Source organism: Phascolarctos cinereus, unplaced genomic scaffold (genome assembly GCF_003287225.1).
Source record: "Phascolarctos cinereus isolate Bilbo 61053 unplaced genomic scaffold, phaCin_HiC Scaffold_2;HRSCAF=192, whole genome shotgun sequence".
In the NCBI taxonomy this organism is placed as follows: Eukaryota; Metazoa; Chordata; class Mammalia; order Diprotodontia; family Phascolarctidae; genus Phascolarctos; species Phascolarctos cinereus.
Genome location: NW_027555625.1, coordinates 392,928,619 through 392,949,602, shown reverse-complemented (window position 1 = coordinate 392,949,602; position 20,984 = coordinate 392,928,619). Strand labels below are relative to the sequence as shown.

At 39.0% G+C, this 20,984-nt stretch overlaps 1 pseudogene; it reads left to right on the top strand.

Annotated features, from left to right (window-relative positions):
* The first annotated feature begins 15,832 nt into the window (after nucleotides 1–15,832).
* LOC110212356 (tRNA (guanine-N(7)-)-methyltransferase pseudogene) lies at nucleotides 15,833–17,850 on the top strand (annotated as a pseudogene).
* Nucleotides 17,851–20,984: the final 3,134 nt, after the last annotated feature.

Below are 20,984 nucleotides of genomic sequence, written 5' to 3'. Positions count from 1 at the left end.
ATATTGGGACACAAACTGTATTGTTGAAACACCGTGCATGGTAACCCCCAAGTTAGTAATTCTGTATTTCCCTTCTCCTATTGGATTCCCTCATAGGAACCAGAAACCATCTCCTACGGGCAGAGAGAAATTCTTTTTACCTTTTTTTATTTTAAATGTTTGTTTGATCTTTTAAAAAGCATTAAACCACAGACATTTCCGAATCTAGACACACTCATTGGGAATACAGTTGAAGAGGAGGCAATGTGGGGGTGGGAAGTTTACAGAAGAAGAGAGAGGTGAAAACTGTAGTGTTTTGCAGAGCATTGTCTCTGACTGGGGGGCTTGAAGTTGAAAAATAGAGAGATTTATAGATTTTAATTGTTACAAGTTCCCAGAATTGAGAAAGAATGCTTATATTGGGAAACCACCCCACTGGTGCTGCATTTAAATAAGGATAAACATGTTGCTCCCAATGTCCCTGGGATAATACTCAAAAATATATATGGCTTATTTAATTTCTCTGTAATAATTCCCCACTTTGTAGATGCTTCTTTATTCCAAATTCAAATTTTGCTTCAGTTTTAGGTCATGCTATTTTTCTCTCGGTTTCTTCTCAAAGTCCAGTGGATTTTCTGTAGATCGGTACTTCATTTCTCCCATTTCTCTTATCGAGATTGCATGAATTCTCCAGGCTAATCTAGCCCACCCCTACTAGTGATACTGGTCTGAGGAATACTAATGGATCATCCCCTCTGGCCTACTTCTCCAATATAGCGCTCACAGGTTTGTGGGTTGTGTCCCTAGGAGGGCAATTACTGCTACCTTAGCTTCAAAGGTTAGTGTGTGGGTCAGCATTTCTAAAACTATAGCTCATGAGCCCCAACTAATGATCTCGTCTTTAATAGTCAGACACAAATAAATTATAACATTTACTAAAATAGTTTGGTAAGAACCAGGAGAACGTTATACACAGTAACAGCCACATTATGCGATGACTAACTTTGATAGACTTATCTCTTAGCAATGCAAGGATCTAAGACAACTCCAAGACTCATGATGGAAAATGCTGTCCACATCCAGAGAAAGAACTAGGGAGTCTGAATGCAGATTAAAGTATATTATTTGCTCTCTCTTTCCTTTTTTTGTTTCTTCTTTCTTGCGGTTTCTCCCATTGGTTTAATTCTTCTTTACAAAATGATTAATACAAAAATAGGTTTAATATGAATGTATATAGAAAGCCTACATCAAATTGCACACCATCTTGGGGAAGGAGGGGGAGAAAATTTGGAACTCAAAATCTTATGGAAATGAATGTTGAAAACTAAAAATAAATTAATTAATTTTTAAAAAAGGATAGTAGCTAAAAAATATTCCCCCTCTCAAACCTGGGGTACTATAAATACATATTGAATCAAACAGAAGCATGAACAAAGAGTACAATAGTGGTGAAGCAGTCATTGGTGAAGTGCCCACACCTCTGGCACTTCAGGGCCCGGATGTCTTTTCTTCTCATGAAATTTTCATTCTGCTTCCCTCAGAACACAGTATGTCTACTGAGTCACCCACTCAGTTGTGCTCCCTGGGCCTATTCTTCTCTGCGTGTCAGCTCCCAATTGCCAAGACTAATTCAATAATGAATACATAGCCGGCCCTGTTCTCTGCTATTAGGATGATCCTTCTTGAAGCTGCTTTCTGGGTTAAATGCTGCCTTTCTATGTTGGAGTCTGACTGGATAGTATGTGTTTCTGCTTACCGCTTCAAACTGCTTACGTTTCAGAGCTGCGCATTGGTGGGTGCAGTGTCTCCTATTAGACAAACAGCAAGAATCTGTGGCTGAGGATCTATGCTCCCCTCCTCCCTTCTGGATGGAGGTGCAGTGGTCACACCCCACAGAGCTTATCCCCCTCCCTTGAGCACTCAAAACTCTCTTTGGAATTGTTTGATGTCTCCAGAGCTTGGCAAGTTTAGCTTTTTAATGTCTTCCAGGGGCATGGCCAATTTTTACCTACACGATTTCAAGAATTTCTTCTGATTCAATCAGAGAATTCTTTCACACTTTATAAAGGGATAACAGATGACCTTCTGTATCATCTGTACTTTATTAGCATATTGATAACGGTTATCTGGTTCTTACTTTCAGCTAGCTAGGGGAACTAAATCTCTCCCACTATAGTAAAAAATTGGATGAAGTTTCAATATGGGTAGCAACTTGCTTTTCTGGAAGTATCATCTGAAACAAGCTTACCATATGCCTATGGGATATTTTCAGAGGAATTTTTTTTCATAGTAATATTATATTTGTGGCATAGTGGAAAGTAAGCACTAGATTTGGAGACAGAAGACCAGAGTTCAAATCATTGCTCAACCACTTACTGGCCATGTCTGTCAAGTCATTTAGCTTTAGTTTCCTCATTTGTAAAATGGAGATTACAATATCTGTACAATTTTTTCACAGTGTTGTCATGGACTATTCATTCTCCCTCTCCCCCATATGTACAATCAAGGTACTGATGGGGTGCTTGGGTGGTTGTACTAGGACCCTAATTCCATAACCATGTTTCTCCCTAGCCTCAGAAATACTATCCCTAGCAGTTTCTCCCTAGCCCAAGGGACACTGTGCTTAGCAATTACTCATGAATGGGCCCCAGCAAGACCCTTAACTGTCTCCCTGGTGCAGTTACAAACAGCACCTGAAGGAATTATTAGTTTGAACTGGCTTTGCACTGGGTCATAAAGATATTCTTACCCAGTGGACTATCTATACTACCACCCTATCTCATTATCTATATCCTGGACTCCTCATTATCTGTATTCTGGACCTAAGACATGTGTATACTCCCTACATCTATCTCGTCAAACAGGACATTGACTGGTGGCAGACTTGACAACCTCTTAGTTACCCCTGACCGTTAGCTAAGTTAGTATGACCTTGTAGGCCTAAAACCACACCTCCATGTGGCACCTCCTTGAGGGCTTTTCCTAGTGAACTCTGGGTAAGATGCCTGTGCAGTAGATACAAAAGTACATGTTCCTTTAAGAACTGACTACTTCTTAACTACTCCCTAATCCTACCCTGAATGATGTAGTTAGCATATTTGGCATGTTTTATTATATTATATCCTATATAAACTTCAACTGTATTCCTCTAAGGTCTCAGGTTCCTTAAGAATCCTTGTCCGCTGAAAAGCATAACAATAAACTTTTTGCCAACTTGACTCAAAGAATGCTTGAGTCTATGAATTCATTCCAGATGATCTCGTCCTGTACTCCAGTCTTTGAGGTCTCAACCTCTCAGACCACAACAATACCAAATCTGACTTCTCTTCCTTGCATGTGACCCCTTTCCTCCTCTCCTGCAACTACTACCTTAGTTCAGGCATTCATCCCCTCTTGTCTAGATTACTGCAACAGCCTCCTAAGTGATGTCCCTGCTCAAAGTCTCTTCCCATTTCAGTCCATCCTGTACACCAGACACGTCAAACTCCTGTCCAGCTGCAAAACTCCTGAGTGTAGGCTGAACCATATTAAAATGTAATTGGAAAATGTTTAACAAAATAAACAAAACACAATAGAATGTTAATAATGTTAATTTGTGGTTCTCTGTATGTCAATATGCAGACTGCAAGGATCTGTTTCTATTTGAGTTTGATACCACTGTTACACACTGCCACCAAAGTAATTTTCCTTAAGAGCTATCTCTGACCGCATGACTCCAACTCAACCCAATTCCAGTGGTTTCTTGTTGCCGCTATGATAAACTTTTAACTCCTCTGTTCAGGTTTTAAAGGCCTACACAACTTGGCACCCACTTACCCTGAGATCCAGCCAAAATGACCTTCCCTCTGTTCCTCACACATTCCCTGTTCCTTCATTGCCTGTCTCTGGTATCTTTCACTGGCCCTCCTTCATACCTGCAATGCACTCCTTTCTTATCTCTGCCTCGCAGAATTCCTTTCTTCCTTTATGATGAAGCTCGAGCATCCTCTTCTGCATGAAGCTTTTCCCGATCCACCCACTTGTTAGTGCCTTCCCTCTTATACTATCTTGTATTTAACTGCTTTGTATATATTTGCATTTATTAGTTATATTTAAACTGTACATATTTCCATCTGTACTTTGTTTTCCTATTTAGGATGTAAATTCATTGAGAGTTGGGATTATTTCAATCTTTGTACTTATATCCCCACAGCCTAGCAGTGCCTGGCATGTGGTAGGTGCTTAATAAATACTTTTTTGATTGATCGTACTTTAAGATTTAAAAACCACTTTATACATATTATCAAATTTGAGAAATGCAATGACCCTGTGAAGTAGCTGCTAATCATTCTATTTTACAGAGGAGGAAACTGAGACTTAGAAGGGTTAAGGACATGCCCAAAGCTGCACAGCTAATAAGTATTTAATATAAGTAATAAGAATAAGGCAGGATTTGAACTCCGGCCTTCCTGATACCAGGTCCAGAACTCTACTCACTCTACCACCTAGCTGCTGCAGCCCAGTACTTCACAAAGAAGGCCTCCTAACTGAACCTAAAAATTACAGTATTCCATGGGGGAAGGAGGTGGGAAAGAGCTAGATGATGCTAAAAGATATGACCAAGTGACTTCTCCCTGGCCCCGAAGTACCCAGAAATCCTGCTTCCCCTCGAAAATAAACCTTTGGAATGTTATCTGGGGAATAGGTATTGCCCTGAATACCAAACTATCCTCGCCGTCCTTGTTTCTGTGTATGGCTATGTCTGCTTAAATACAGATCTAACACAAATCACGTGTATGGAAATCATGTAAGGTAAGGACAGTAACTCCTAATTCATTGTATATCTTGAGTCTAAAACTTGGTTCTGGCACTTACTAACTTTGTAATCCTGGTCAAGTTATAAACCTCTCTGAACCTCGGTTTCCTGCTTTGTAAAATTGACCTTTAAAAGTCCATTTGGGTGGCTTACATTATCCACTAAAGATATCTGGATTGATTGTATTAGTTGGATAATTGCTAGATCTTAATAGATACAACCTGTCTGTTTATATTTTCCCTGTCTTTCATGTCCTTGATCTCTAATAAAATCTCTTTATAGTAAAAGTAATGACAAGGTGCAATAATAAGGGTTGACTCTTACAGATAACTTTCTGCAAAACTCCCCTGAACCATCAGCAAAGAACCAGTTGTGAGTCATTTTACGGTTTAAGGAAGTGGGAGTAGCAGCCCTTATCATCTCACACCTGGACGACTTTAACAGCCTCCCAAGTGGCCTATGTGACTCAAGCTGGGAATCACTGGGGAGTGAGAGGACTGAAAAGTTTCAGCCTTTTTCTTTCCTCACACTCCTCCTTCCCTGCTGACCACGTAAGAAAGATGGAACCAATAAAGGAAAGTGTATCCACCAAGATGGACGTGGAAAGTGTCATCCAAGAAAGAGACAGCTTCCGGGAGCATGATCCCTCAAAGTGGAAAGAAGTCATGTCTATGGGTCCAATCAAGGAATCGATCCTGACAATCTAACTGAGTGGCCTGCCTGGGAGTCCTCACACATCTTCTATAAAAACGGGAAAAAAAGACAGCCTGTACTAGGAATTGTTAGCTACCACTATGCCACACTTGTATCCCACATATTGTTTCTCTACCACTGTAACTTTAAACTTGAACTCCGTCTTCCCACAGAAACTTTGTATATTTATAGTAAAGTGGACCCAGGCTTTTTAAGAGGAATATTTGTACCCATTGTGCTTAATGTATCATACTAATAAATGCCTTTGCTAAAAGCTAGCTGTCTCTGTTCTATTGTTGATGTTGAGTCATTTCAGTTTTGTCTGACTCTTCATGACCCCATTTGGGGTTTTCTTGGCAAAGATAACAGAATGGTTTGCCATTTCTTCTCCAGCTCATTTTCCAGATGAGGAAACTGAGGCAAACAGGATTAAGTGACATGCCCAGGGTCACATGGCTAGTAAGTGTCTGAAGCTGGATTTGAACTCATGAAGATGAGTGTTCCTGATTCCAAGCCCAGTGCTTTATCCACTGTGCCCTTGTTAGTTAAATCTACTGGATAGTTATTCACAGAAAACACACCTGTGGGGATTTAGGAAATACAGTTTTAGAAGTAACGTCCCACAGGGTTAACTCTAGAACCTGAAAGTAATCAATACAGCAACTTATTTTTCACTGGGCAGCATACACCTACATCCATCAACCAACATAAATTACATATATATACTTCCATCAATAAAATTAAACAAAATGGGATAGGGAAAAGAAGAGAGACAAAAGATTCCATCCTTTCTTTACTATAGTCAATGTGGACTTAAATGCATACCTCAAAAAGTTCAAAATACCCATTAAGGAACACTACCAAGATGGGCAGTGAAATATGGTAGTAATTTCCACCTAAGAATTTTACAATTTTAAATCGGAGTGCTAGGATGTCATAGAAAGGGCACACAATACTGAAAATTTGATCATTGCAAATTACTTGATTATTTTAAGGTTGAAACCAACTTGGGCAATTATTAATGACGGATAGAATATCACTGAATCAAGTGTTTTTAAGATGTTATATAATTAATCTTCCTGCCTCCAGGACACGTAAGATGGTTGCCTGTCGAAACAGCATTCGATATGTGTGGAGGGACATGACTCCTGATTGCCTTGGAAAACACTGAGCTATGATGCTTTGTACCTTTGTGAATAGAAAAGGGACTTTTTTAGAAATAGTTGAAAGGCTTCAAAAGAGGCAGCGGGGAGAGGCAAACATGGATTTTTGAATGACTTTCAACTGCAGACATGAATAGAAGACATACCATACAACATGTCTCTTGATTTCTGGCATTTGCAGCCCTAGAGACTGCTAAAAACATACTTTCCTTTAATTAAGTGTGCTTTTATATCTTAATTAGATATTTCTTTCTCTTGGTTTGAGTAGAGATCCTATCTCTCTATTGCCTAAAGAGCTTCTTTAATTCTTTTTTTAAAAATAAATTTATTATTTCTTGATTTTTAATATTCTTTTTTTTAATTTTGATTTTTTAATTCTCCCTCCCACCCCTCCTCCATCTATTGAGAACTAAGAAATGTGATATCAGTTATACACATGAAATCATGCAAAACACATTTCTATAATAGTCATATTGCAAAAAAAAAAGCGATAAAAATAAAGTGAAAAAAATAGGCTTTGATCTGCACTCAGAGTCCATCAGTTCTCTTTCTGGAGGTGGATAGCAATTTTATCTAAAGTCCTTAGGAACCGTCTTGAATCATTGCATTGATCAGAATAGTCAAGTACTCCCAGTTGATCATCATACAAAATTGTTGTTACTGTGTACAATATTCTGGTTCTGCTCGCCTCATTCTACATCAGATCATATAAGTCTTTCCAGGTTTTTCTGAACCCGTCTGGCTAATAATTTCTTATAGGACAACACTATTCCATTACATTTATATACCACAACTTGTTCAGCCATTCCCCAGTTGATGGGCATCCCCTCATTTCACAGTTCTTTGCCACCACAAAAAAGCTGCTATAAATATTTTTGTATATATAAATCCTTTTCCTTTTTCTTTGATCTCTTTGGGATATAGACCTAGTAGTGTTATTTCTGGGTCAAAAAAAAATATGCAGGTTAATAGACATTTGGGCATAGTTCCAAATTGTTCTCCAGAATGGTTGGACCAATTCACAACTCCACCAACAATGCATTAGTGTCCCACTTTTTCCACATCCCCTCCAACACTTGTCATTTTCTTTTTCTGTTGTATCAGTCAATCTGATAGGTATGAGGTGGCACCTCAGAGTTGTTTTAATTTGCATTTCTCTAATCAATAAATTTAGAGTACTTTTTCATGTGACTATAGCTAGCTTTGACATCTGAAAACTGCCTGTTCATATCCTTTGATCATTTATCAATTGGGGAATGACTTGTATTTTTATAAATTTTACTTCATCCTCTATATGTTTGAAAATTGAAGCCTTTATGAGAGAAACTTGTTGTAATTTTCCCCCAGTTTCCCACTTCCCTTCTAATCTTGGCTGCATTGGTTTTGTTTGCACAAAAAACCTTTTTAATTTCATGTAATCAAAATTATCCATCCTAATTCTTATGATCTCTCTCTCTCTTGTTTAGTTATAAATTTTTCCATTATCCATAGATTTAACAGGTAAATTTTTCCATATTCCCCTAATTTATTATGATATCATTCTCTATGCTTAAATCATGTATTCATTTTGACCTTATCTTGGTATATGGTGTAAGATGTTGGTCCATATATAGTTTCTGCCAAACTCCTTTCCAGATTTCCCTGCAACTTTTGTCAAGTAGTGGGTTCTTGTTCCAAAAGCTTGGATCTTTGCATTTATCAAACACCAGATTACTACCATGGATTATGAACCTAATCTATTCCACTGATCCACCACTATATTTCTTAACTAGTGCCATAATCACCACTTCGTAATATAGTTTGAAATCTGCCCTTCACACCTTTTCATTGATTCCCTTGATATTCTGCTTCTGCTCCCTTACTCTTATGTATTTTTGGTCTATTGTAATCTGCATAACTTTCATAACTTCTGTTTACTGCTTATGTTAATAAAGAGGTACATTAGCTATTTATGATGGTCTTTTCTGTAACAAGAAAAGACCTCTGTCTGATGGGCTGGAGCAAAGCTGGTAATAGAAAGGTAAAAGTTACCTTCATCTTGCTAGTGATCAGAGTAAGTGGCATTTATCCAGGTCTCCTGCCCCCCAGTATTGTACTACCAGAATCACCAATAACTGAGGTATGGTAGATAAACATAATTCTAGTCCAATATCCCTCTTAGAGAGATTCAATAGACAGGTCTCCTGCTCCCCACAAAGGCAGATATCACAGTCTCCCATGAAGAAGGGTAGATCTGATCCCAAATCAGATCTCTACCTATGCCCCACCTATATATTTAGACAGCCACCACATATATATGTATGTGTATATATGTATATGTGTATGTGTGTATATATGTGTGTGTATGTATAGTGGTTCAATTGTTCAGTAATGTCCAATTCTACATGACCCCATGGATTTTTATCCATGGGGTTTTCTTGGCAAATATACTGGAGTAGTTTGCCATTTCCTTCTACAGTGTATCCCCATTTTATAGATGAGGAATTGGGATTAAGTGACTTGCCCCAGGGTCACACAGCTAGTAAGTGTCTGATGCTACATTTGAACTCGGATCTTCCTGGCTCCAAGCGTGATGTTCTATCCATGGGGTTTTTTTTTATTGTTATTATTTCTCTTAAGGTTCTTGACTTTTTGACTCTCCAGGTGAGTTCCATTACTTTTTCTGGCTCTATAAAATAATCCTTCGGTTGTTTGACTCACATAGCCCTGAGTAAGTAAATTAATTTAGAGAGCATTGTTAATTTTTTAATTAATTATTATTATGTAATTAATATTTCTCCCATTATTTATGTCTAGTTCAGTAAATAGTATTTTATAGTTTTGCTCAAATAATTCTTGTTTGTGTCTTAGTAGATAGTCTCCCAGATATTTTATCCATTCTGTAGTTCTGGATGGAATGTCCCTACTAGATTTTTTTGGTAACATACAGAAATACTGATTACTTTTATGGATTTATTTTATATCCTGTAACTTTGCTGAAGTTATTTTAAAATTAATTTTTAATTTACTTTTCTGTGTCATCTAGATAGACCATTATATTATCTGGGGGGGGGGAGGGAAGCAATAGTTTCCTTTCTTCTTTGCCTTCTCCCTCTTTCCAGTGCTGTAGAGAACCCTGGTACTAGGCTGCAGAAGTTTGCTCAGGCCTTAACAGCCAGTGTGATCACAGTCCTAGCAGGGGATGCAACATGGAAGCATTGGTGCTGATGCTGGGGAAGCAGACTCTGAACTGTGGGTGTTGGGTTAGAGGAACAGAGAGAGTGGGATAGATCACCAGGACAGGATGCCATGCATTTGGGGAGGGCTGGTGAGCCGTGAAATCCCCACTGTGGAAAGAGGCTGAGATCCTCTGAGATCAAGCCCTCAAGAAAACTACAATCAGAGGAGAGGGAATGAGAAGTAAGTAATAAGGAAAACAAGGAAATGGGGGACTGAAAGTATCAAAGATTTCAGGAATTTCAGAGATATTCAACATAAACAGATAAATCAACTGGAAAACACAGTAACAACAAAAGGAAATATGTCCTTCAAATCTAGTAAATGAGTCCAGGCATCTATGAATAAAAAGTCATAGAAAAAGAGAAAATGATCCAACACTTGATGAGACAGAGGACCCTGTGGAATTTGAGGAGAAAATGGACCACAGCATGATGTTTCTAAGTGGTTTAAAAGAGAAGCAACAGTTTTGAATGCAGAATGTATATCCTGAACAACAAAAACAATGAACAGAATAGAAAACCTTGAATCTGAAATGGTGAGTCTCACTGAAGAAGTAAGAGAATATAGTACATTGAAAATGTAAATACACAGAACTGAAGGACAAGCTAGAAGAGAAGCAAAAATAATAATAATAAAAAGAAAAGAAAATGCGCTCACTATGCAAATGAAACATACTGAACTCAAAGACAGGATGTACAGAGAGTAAAGAGCATAAGTTTCCCAGAAGAACATGACAACAAAAAACTTTAACATCATAATGAAGGAAAAATATAAGAGAGCTGCCCAGAACTTCTAAACATAGACAATGCAATTCCAATTGAAAGAATTCATAGGTCACCTGCAAAAAACATACAAGATTGCAAATTCCAAGACACATAGTGGTTAAATCTAAAAATTCAATTCAAAAACAGCAATTTCTACAAGTTATTAGCAGAAGGATCTTCAAATACAAAGTAATGGACATTTAAATAATGCAAGACTATTCCTCCACCACTAGAAAAAAGGAGGAGGGAATGGAATAATGTGTTCCAAAGAGCAATAAAGCTCAGGATGCAGCTCTAAAAATAAGGCACAATGGAAAATGGAAACACATGGGGTGAACCTTACAAGGCAGTGGCAGAAAGTACCTAGGGGGAAGACCCTAGAATGGATACCTTAGAAGCTTTGATAGGATGAAGAACACAGAGAAAAGAGAGAAATGGATAATTATAGGAGTCATGAATGAGAGGTCTAAAGTCAACAGAAAGAAATGAAGATAATGATGAGAGTAAGAGAAATCCTTTTTGGAAAAGAGTGCAAAAAATATATTTAAAAACTAAGGAACAGGAGTAGCTGAAAGGGAGGAGAGGATGGGGGAATATGAAATGAGAAGAAGGGATCAAGGGTAGGAGAAGAGAGACAGAAGGAATAGGGCTGCCTTAAAAAAAGATTAAAGTAACTGCAGGAACATAATAATGTGTTTATAGCAGAAGAGGGAATATGAAACGGAAAAGTTTCTGCACAGACAATATTCATGCATCAAAGATAAGAAGGGAAGGGGTCAAATGGGGGGAAAAAATCTTCATATCAAATTTCTCTAATGAGGGCTCAGCCTTCAAGATAGAGAAATAATTATATATATATATATATATATATACACACACACACACACACACATATAAATATGTATATATGTGTGCATACATATATGTATATGTGTATGTGTGTATATACATATATATGACTAACAGTTATTCCCCTATAGTGACCTCATTTTGGTCTTCTTTGAGAACAAAGGACAACCAACCAAGCAGTTGTTTCCCAATAGATGAATGGTCAACGGATATGAACAAACAGTTTTCAATAGAACTGCAAAGTATTCACAACTATATAAAAAATGTTCCATATAGCTAATAATAAGACAAATGCAGATAAAACCAACCCAGAGGCTTCACCTCACACCGTACAAATGGGTAAAGATGACAAAAACTGTCAACACTCCATGTCGAAGGATCTGTAGAAGGATAGCCCACTAAGACATTGAAATGATTCATGTTTTGGGAAGCAATTTGGAATTATGCAAATAAAGTGACTAAAATGGCCAGACCCTTTGAACCACAGACTCCATTCTGAGCTTTTACACAAAAGAATCCATTGATAAGGAAAAAAAAGTCCCCATATACTCCAAAACATATATAGCAGCACTTTTTGTGGCAGCTAAAAATTAGAAACAAAGCAGATACCCATCAGCTGGGGAACAGCTAAACAAATTGTGGCACAAACGTAATAGAATGTTACTGTGCTGTGAGAAATAATGTGTGTGATTAATATACAGAAGGAATCATCTATATGAGCTAGTATAGGGCAAAGCAAACACAACCAAGAAAACAACGTACACGGTAATTACAATTTCAGTAGAAAGGACAAAATGACAACAAAAAAATCAGAAGTGAACGTGACACAGTTGTATAGATCAAGGGGGTCTCAAATGAAAGAAATATGAGAAGACATCCCCATCCTACCTCTTCATGGAGATGGGAGGGCCACAGGTATCACACATTGCATATATTTACAGACTTTTTCAATGTATCCATCAATTGTGCTGACTTTTTCTCTTCTTTTTCCTCTCCAAAAAATACTAATTGTGATATGGAATGGGCCTCTGGAAGGGAAGGAGAAGGGTACGTGGGATACTATGGTGATGTAAGAAACAGAAAATATCAATAAACCTTATTTAAAACAAAATTCCATTTTGTATCTCTCTCTCTATTTTTCCCTAGGTTCTCATGTAGTTCTTGTGGCCATATAAGGGTCTATGTAGAGCTACATTTTTGTTCTGGGACGATCTCCTCAGTTTCTCTCGTTCCATGACATTTCTTCATTGTGTTTGGCATTTGCTTCCATTTTCCCAAATCTCCCCCCTCAGTTTCTGAATTGGACTTTTTGTGTCTGAATCAGATTCTGCTCCCTTCTTTTTTCTTGGATGCTGTGGGCAGGTCCCTCTTGGTCCTGGATGTGGTGGCCCTTCCTTCTGCAGGAATTACTAGGTTTGACCTCATTTTTCTGGTGGGTAACCTTAGATTTTGGCTTTGTTTCCTCTGTCTCCTTCTTTCACAATTCTGAACCCTGATTTGGTTCTGTCCCTTTCTGCGAACCTGAAAGGTCCCATTCAAATGTTGATGGTGACTCCTGGGAAACCCTAGACTAGGCTAGGTGCTTTTCTTCCCAGGTGTTGCCTTGATCCCCTTTTCCTGCTGTGGATAGAGTGTAGGATGCCTGGGTGATATGTTTCCTGGGCACAGTGCTACCTGAACACTGTCCACACTGGGCACCCTGGGTGTTGGTATTGACTTGTTCCTTGACATATCTTGGCAAAGCTGCTCAGGCACTAAACTACTGTAATGCTAAGCTGACTAGGCACTGACCAGCTTGGTCCCTGCATGCTCTGTTATCTGGGTGCTATGCCTCTGGCCAGGGCTGCCAGGGCTGCCCGGGCTTTGTGCTGCTTGGGTGCTGTGCCCTGCCTGATCTAGCTCTGCCTTCTGCTGTACCTCTCACAGTCTGTCAAGGTGCTAAACTGTAAGGGCGCTGAATTACCTGGGCTGTCTCTCTGGCTTCTGCCTGCCTGAGCTTGTCTCCATTTTCACAAGATTCTGGCAGCATTTTTGTGCAGTCCTAGACTGAAAGGAGGAGCTTATAGGAGTTTCTCTTTGATTTTATTCATTAGTGTTCCTTTTGGTGCATTTGTAGAGCTTTTTGAGGGCGTTTGTTGAAGATCTGGGCAGCTCTCTGTTCTAACAAGCTGCCACTTTCCCACAATTCTGTGCTTCGGATCTTTTAGTTTCCCTATGCAGGAGAGGAGGGGGTGGCGCTTGGGAGGGTACATGGAGGGGCAGAGGAACCTTCTCTGCTTTTTTCCCTTAAGGAGTAAACTGCCTTATTCTCCTTAGAGTCATGGCCAAGAGATCTCTCACTTCTTCAACTGGAGATGCTTAGCTCAAGGCTCAGAACCACAGATATACCAAAGTAGCTAGTGCCCTCAAGCTCATTATTATCTTTTCTTTGTGTGAAACTTTCTGATTATTGGGATTGAAGTCTCCTTGGGGAACCTTATCTGTGCCTTCTTACTAATCTTACAACAGACTGAAAGGAGCAAAGATCCCTCTGTATCTATTGTCCCTTGATTGCAAAAAAAAAAATGGATAAAAAAGAAAAAGCAACCTTAAAAGCTCTTTTCAAACTAGGCATTTCTTAGGGATAGTACAATCTGTTAAAAATCGCACAAATTTCTGTAACATATATAACCACAAAAATAGCTTTGTTCAATAACTTCCTAATAACATCAACAAGGGTTTGTTTTTTAAAGAGATACGTCATCCAAAAAGCTATTCATTAGGATTGTGAATGATGGCTTTTTTTGGTTTTGTTTTATCAAGCAAAATATGAACATGACAGTTTGTCTAAAACATTTTAAGGTATATACTTACTTAAATGAAATAACAATAAAATCACTCCATCTGTTCTTGTGACCCCTTCTGAACTTTTTTCAACATATTTTTCTACATTTTATTGTCAATATTATCATTTGTGTAGTGAATATATTGGGTTTTTGCTTCTGCTTTTTTTCAATCCCACACTTTATATGTCTTCCCATGTTTCTATTTGTTGTTTCTTGTGGTGCAATAACGTCCCATTATATTCATATACCAAAATTAATTCAGCTATCCCTTATTACTGAACGTGAGTTATTTTAAGTTTTTCACTACTATGCTGCTATGAATTTTTTCTGCCAGGCAGCTTGATAGCATTGTGGATAGAGTGCTGAGCCTAGAGTCAGGAAGACTCATCTTCCTGAGTTCAAATGTGGCCTCAGGCACTTATTAGTTGTGTGACCCTGACCAAGTCACTTCACCCTGTTGGCCTTAGAGAAGGAAATGGCAAACCACTACAGTATCCCTGCCAAGAAAACCTCAAATGGGATCACAAAGAGTTAGACATGAATGCACAACAACAACATGAATTCTTCTGTACAGATTGTCCTTTCCATCTGTCAATAACAACCTTAGTGTATAGCCCTAGTAGTGGGTTTATGGAGTCAAAAGATATTTTAAAAGTTTCATAGTTATTATCATATAATGCTTCTAAATGACTCTAATTTCTTCTAAGTGGTTTCAACATTTGACAATTCTACCGGCAGTATAGATAATAACATGCCTATTTTTCCAGAGTCCCATTAAATTTTATTCTTTATAACTCTCTTGGCCAAATTAATGGACCTAAGGTTGTACATAGGAATTTTTTTTAACTTGCGTTTCTTTGATTTTTCAAGGCATTGAACACTTTTTCATGTGGTTGGTGATCATTTGTTTCTTTTTGGGAACCTAACTCTTAATTATTCATTTCTTTTTACTACATATATTGAATCTTACACTTATATACTTGTGCTAATTTCTTACATATTTTGAAGGCTAAATTTTTATCAGAAATGTTTTAGCAAAGATTTTTTCCAGTCTTTTAAAAAATTCTAGATGTATTTGTTGTTATTTTAAAAACTATTTAATGTTTTATACATAAGTAAATCAATTTATTGTATCTCTTATAATTTCTTTTCTTTGTTGAATAATTAAGAATGTTCTTCTCCATAACTACAGTAAGTATAATAGTCTATCATCTCCTAATTTATTTTGATGTTTTTTATATGTATTGACTATTGTTACATTTGGAATTTTTTGTAGTAGGTAGTATAGGATATAGTCCTAATCCCATTTTTCACTATAATACTGTGCAATTTTTGCAAAAGCTTTTTTCAGTAATGAATTCCTTCTACAATGTTTTGCAATCTTGACTTTATGAAATACCAGATTATCATACGCCAGAATATTGCTGGGAAGGAAGGAGTTAGGCCAAAGGGACTGGCTTTGGCCTTCTGAGTGTACCTCACTTCCAGCTCCACAGTCAATTAAAAAGTCTCCTTTTCATCACATGGACTGAAACCAGTTACAGAATGTATGGATATGCTTCAGATCTCTTCAAGACACTTCCATTAAACATCCTCATGCCTCTTCAGAAGCAGGTTCTACAGCCCCTTCCACAAGGACTGTATCAGCTGGGCTTGCTAATGCTTACTCACCAGCCTTCTGGACATCCTTCCCCACCAGCTTATTTAAGAAACTCCCAGGTGAGGTAATTACTTATTCTGCAGGTCAGCACCTCCTATGCAACTTAGAGTCAGAGAGTTGCCTAGAACACTAAGAGGTTGGTTAAATTAACTTTCCAGGGTCACATAGTCAGTGTGCATGAGAAATTGAACTTGAACCTGGCTCTCTATCTCCTCTGTGACACTGCCAGTCTTTTTTACTAGATTGTTTTCATAATTACTAGATTGTTTACATAAGTTGAGATCTGACAGTACAAATCCTCTTTTCTCCATTTTTTTTCATAATTCCCCTTGACATTCTTGACCCTTTGTTCTTCCATATAATTTTTTTTCACTTATCTAATTCTATGAAATATCTTATTGGGTTTTTTTATAGGTGTGTCATTAAATCTACAAATAAATTTACATAGTTTTGACAGCTTCACTATATTGGCTTGATCTAGCCCAGAACATATAATAATTCTCCAAATATGTAATTCTTCCTTTCTGTCTATTAAACTTGTTTTATAATTAGCCTCTGTGATAAAATGCAAACTCCTTAGCTTGGCATTTCAAGTCCTTTTATAATTTAGATCCATTTTTGTACATTGCTATCTTTTGTGTATTTTATATTCCAGTCAAACAGATGTACTTGGTATTTCCTACACTTGGCGCTCCATTATTCATCTCCATGTTTTTGCACTAGTTACCCGCCATTTCTGGAATGTGACATTTTCTCATCTCCCTCTCTTAGTCTTTCTTTCTTCGAACCTTAACTCATGTGTCACCCCTTATGAAAAGCTTCTCCCCATCTCCTTAATTGTTAATGCTTACTTTCTCTCCTTCCTCCTTAAATTATCACGTATACACCCATCTGCTTACATGTTGAATCCCTTCCAGTAGAACGTGAGCTCCTTAAGAGCAGAGATTAGTTGTTTGTTTGTTTTATATTTGTTTCCCCAGAACTTAAGCACAGTGTTCTGGAAACAGAAAGTGCTTGCTAATGCTTGTTGGATTGGGTCAGAGAGGTAAAAAGATGAGTAGAGGGACCCTGGAACAACGCAGGGGGAGGGAACTCCAACTGCAGTGCCCCAGAAGCTCTTCTACCAACAATGAGCTCACTCTAACCCTATGGCCAACCACACACTGTGCTACCCTGTAAAGCCAGAGGAGATGGACTGATCTGAGCTCTACCCCAAGTTCTTTGACCCACTGACCCGCAACCAGAGACATGATGACCCAAAGGATGAGAAAGAAGAGGGAGCTCAGGCCCAAGTGGAATTTGCTGACATAGGCTGTGGCTATGGTGGTTTGTTAGTGGAACTATCCCCAATATTCCCAAACATGCCGATCCTTGGCCGAGAGATCTGGGTAAAGGTCTCAGATTATGTTCAGGATAGGATCTGAGCCCTTCGATCTACTTCTGGGGGTGGCTTCCAGAATATCACCTGTCTTCGTAGCAATGCCATGAAGCATTTACCCAACTTTTCCCACAAAGGGCAGTTAACAAAGATGTTCTTCCTCTTTCCTGACCCACACTTCAAACGGGCTAGACACAAGTGTCAAATCATCAGCCCTACACCGCTAGCAGAATATGCCTACGTCCTGAGAATTGGGGGGCTATCACTGATGTGATGGAACTGCACAGCTGGATCTGTACCCACTTTGAAGAGCATCCCTTGTTTGAGCGAGTACCTTTTGAGGAACTGGTTGATGACCCTATTGTGGGACATCTTAGAACTTCAACTGAAGAAGGGGAGAAGGTCCTTCAAAATGGGGGGAAGAATTTCCCAGCCATCTTCTGGAGAATTCAGGACTCTGTTGTCGAACAGCCAGCCCCTGCTGCACTCTGGCTGGACACTGATCTCTGGCCCTGCCATATCTAGATCTATTCTCCCTGTGGTTGGGAAGAATGATGGAGGCTCTTCTGCCTTCTGGGTGGGACTGGGCATCTCGGTGCTGCACTGTTTCTGCTCCAGGCCTGGGAGCTAAAGTGAGGAGGGAAGGGACCAAGATGTTCCGAGCAACTTCCTTGACTGTTCTTCAGGCCATTTTCTACCAGGAAGCAGATGGAAAATGCACACCTCAAGCCTAAGACAAGTTATAAAGCATTCCTGAGTTAAAGGGGACTGATTCTTTAGAACTCCTTTCAGCCAGAATGTGCTCTGTATAGCTGGAATAAGAAAATACATTGCACTGTCAGCTTAACAAAAAAAAAAAAAGAGGGGCAGAGAAGCATTACATATTCAGGAGGTATAGTCACCTAAGGAAATTCTGGAACTATGGGAGGGCACAGGTAGATGAAAGATGTGTGTTGACTCTAGCTTAGAACTAGTAATAGAGAGAAAGTCCGGTCAATGTGATAAGCCTAGACTTTAGGGGAGCAGACGTCAATTAATTCAGACAAAGGATAGATAGGAGTACATGAATAGGACTCCGTGACAGGAGTCTAAAATTCTACAGAGAAAGTAAGCCCTGAATAGATGGGAAACTTTTCAGAATTAAACTGTAAACACAAAAAGAAATATCCAATGAGTAGAAAAAAGGGAAGTTGTCTAAAGAGATCAGTGTAGCTACAGTGAAAACTCATTGACCAATTTAGATTTTTTTTTAAAATATGAATAGAAAAGGCAAGAAAGGGCAGGTAAAGAAAGATGAATAGAAAAGTGTGGAACAATCTAGTAAGAAGGGTGTTTCTGGGGAGTCAAGATGGCAGAGTGAAAAGGTAGTCACTCTCATCCTCCCCTATCAACTTCTGAAAACCCAGAAAATATCACCCCAGAAAAAAACCCTGGAACAGCTGAACTAGAAGAAAGACGAGGAGCAGCAGTGCAGCAGCCCAGCAAACAGGTCTCCCAGTGCCTCAGCAAAAATAAGGGAAGCAGCACTACAAAGGGCCCCAGGCGGATAAGCACCCTGCAGCATTCATCTGAAAGGAGCTGAAGAAAGCAACCTAGAGTCTTCCTAAAGTCCCAGCCTTGCTGATTCCAATCCAACACCAGGTAAGCTCTCAGAACCCTACATCCTCCAACTGTCAGCCAGGAGGAGATCCTGAAGCCCAGGTGGTAGAGCAGGCAAACACCAACACCTAGACTTTGGAGTGCCTCAGTGAGGGCAGGGAACCGGTGGAAGCCAGCTCAGAAAACCACCAGGTGCCTCGGCACGCTACCACAAAAGAATCTCCCAGTGCATTGGCAGAAACGAGGGAGGCAGCATTGTAAGGGGCCCCAGGCAGATAAACACCCTGCAGCACCCATCTAAAAGGAGCTGAAGAAAGCTAAAGGAAAGGAAAAGCAGGCAACCTAGAATTGCCTGAAAGTTCCAGCCTTCCTGATTCTGGTCCAACACATGGTAAGCTGCCAAAACCCTACAGCCTCCAATTGCCAACATAAGAGGCCCCAGCACACAAAGCCAGTGACCAAGACCTAGGCTCCCAACACAAGAAGCTTGGGTCAGTGCCCTCTGTTCCCCAGTAGGAGAGCTCAATCTCTTTAAAGGCCAGGGAATAAAGAAACCATGAGTAAAAAGAAACGTACCATAGATTCATATTATGAGAAGAGTGAAGATCAAGACAGAAATTCTGAATAGGATGACATTGTCAGCAAACCCACATCTGCAACAACAAAAGGGAATATGAACTGGTCTGAAGCCCAAAAAGCCTTCTTAGAAGAGCTCAAGAAGGATTTTAAAAGTCTAATGAGAGAGGTAGAAGAGTCCTTAAAAAATACAATTGGCCAATTGGGAAAAAAGTACACTGAAGAAAACAAATCCTTTAAAAATACAATTGGCCAATTGAAGAAGGAAGTACAAAAAATTAAAAGAAGAAAACAATCTATATGATTCAACGATGTATGGCAGCCAAAAGAAATGATCATGATGTTAGACTGCATTAAGAGAAATATACAGCATCCATAACTAGGGAATCTATAATCCCCACATACTCTGCCCCCTGGCCAGAGGCTGCAATATCATGTTCCATTCTTGGCAACACATTTTAGGAAGAATATTGATAAGAATAACCAGAGCCAGAGGAGGTTGACAAAGATCCATTTATAATCAAACAATACACATTTACTAAGCACCTACTACAGGCCAGCTACTGTTTTCTGTACTGAAGATGCAATTACAAACATGTAAGAATCCCTTCCCTTAGTGAGCCTACATTCTACTGGGGGATGCAGCATGTTTGCAGATAAGCAAATACAGTATGTATGCAAAAGGAAAGCAACATTTGGGCAGGAGAATTAGAAATTGAGGGAATCAGGAAAGGCCTCTCATAAAAGGTACTGCTTGACCTGAGCCTTAAAGGGAGCCAGGAGTCACAAGAAGTAAAAATAAAGAAAGAAAGGCGCATGGTCATGAGGTCATGCAAATATGTGGAGGTGAGATGGAACTTCATCTACAAGGAATAGCAAGTAGACCAGTTATACTAAAGCATAGAGGGAGCATGGATGGAGATATAATGTATAATCAGCCTGGAAAAACTGATTATAAGAGACTAAAATGTGAGCTTGCATTTTATTCTAAAGGAAAGGAAACAGAGAGCCATCAAAATTTTTAAGCAAAACATGGTCAGACTTGTCCTTTGGGATCATCAGCTTGTCAGGTTTGTGAAGGATAGATTGGAGAGCAGAAAGACTGGTCACAGGAAGACCAAAGAAGCAATCGAAGTATTCTAAGCAAAAGAAGATGAGGGTTGTGATGTCAGTGGAGATAAAGGGATGGAAGCAAGAGAGGCTGCAGAAATATAATTGACACGACCAACCAATTTGGTTAGAAATGAGGGTGAAGAGTGAGAATGACTCCAAAGATGCAAACCTTAGTGACTGGAAAGAAGCAATTCCCATAGGAAATAGAAAAGTTAAGAAGGGGGTGGGTTTAATGGAAATGACAATGATTTCAGTTTTGGACATGCTGATTTTAAGGTACCAATTGGACATCTAGGTAGAGATGTCTAGCATGCAATTGGAAATGCAGAGCAAGAGCTTGAGAGATGAATGCTGGATGTGAAAGCTGGAGA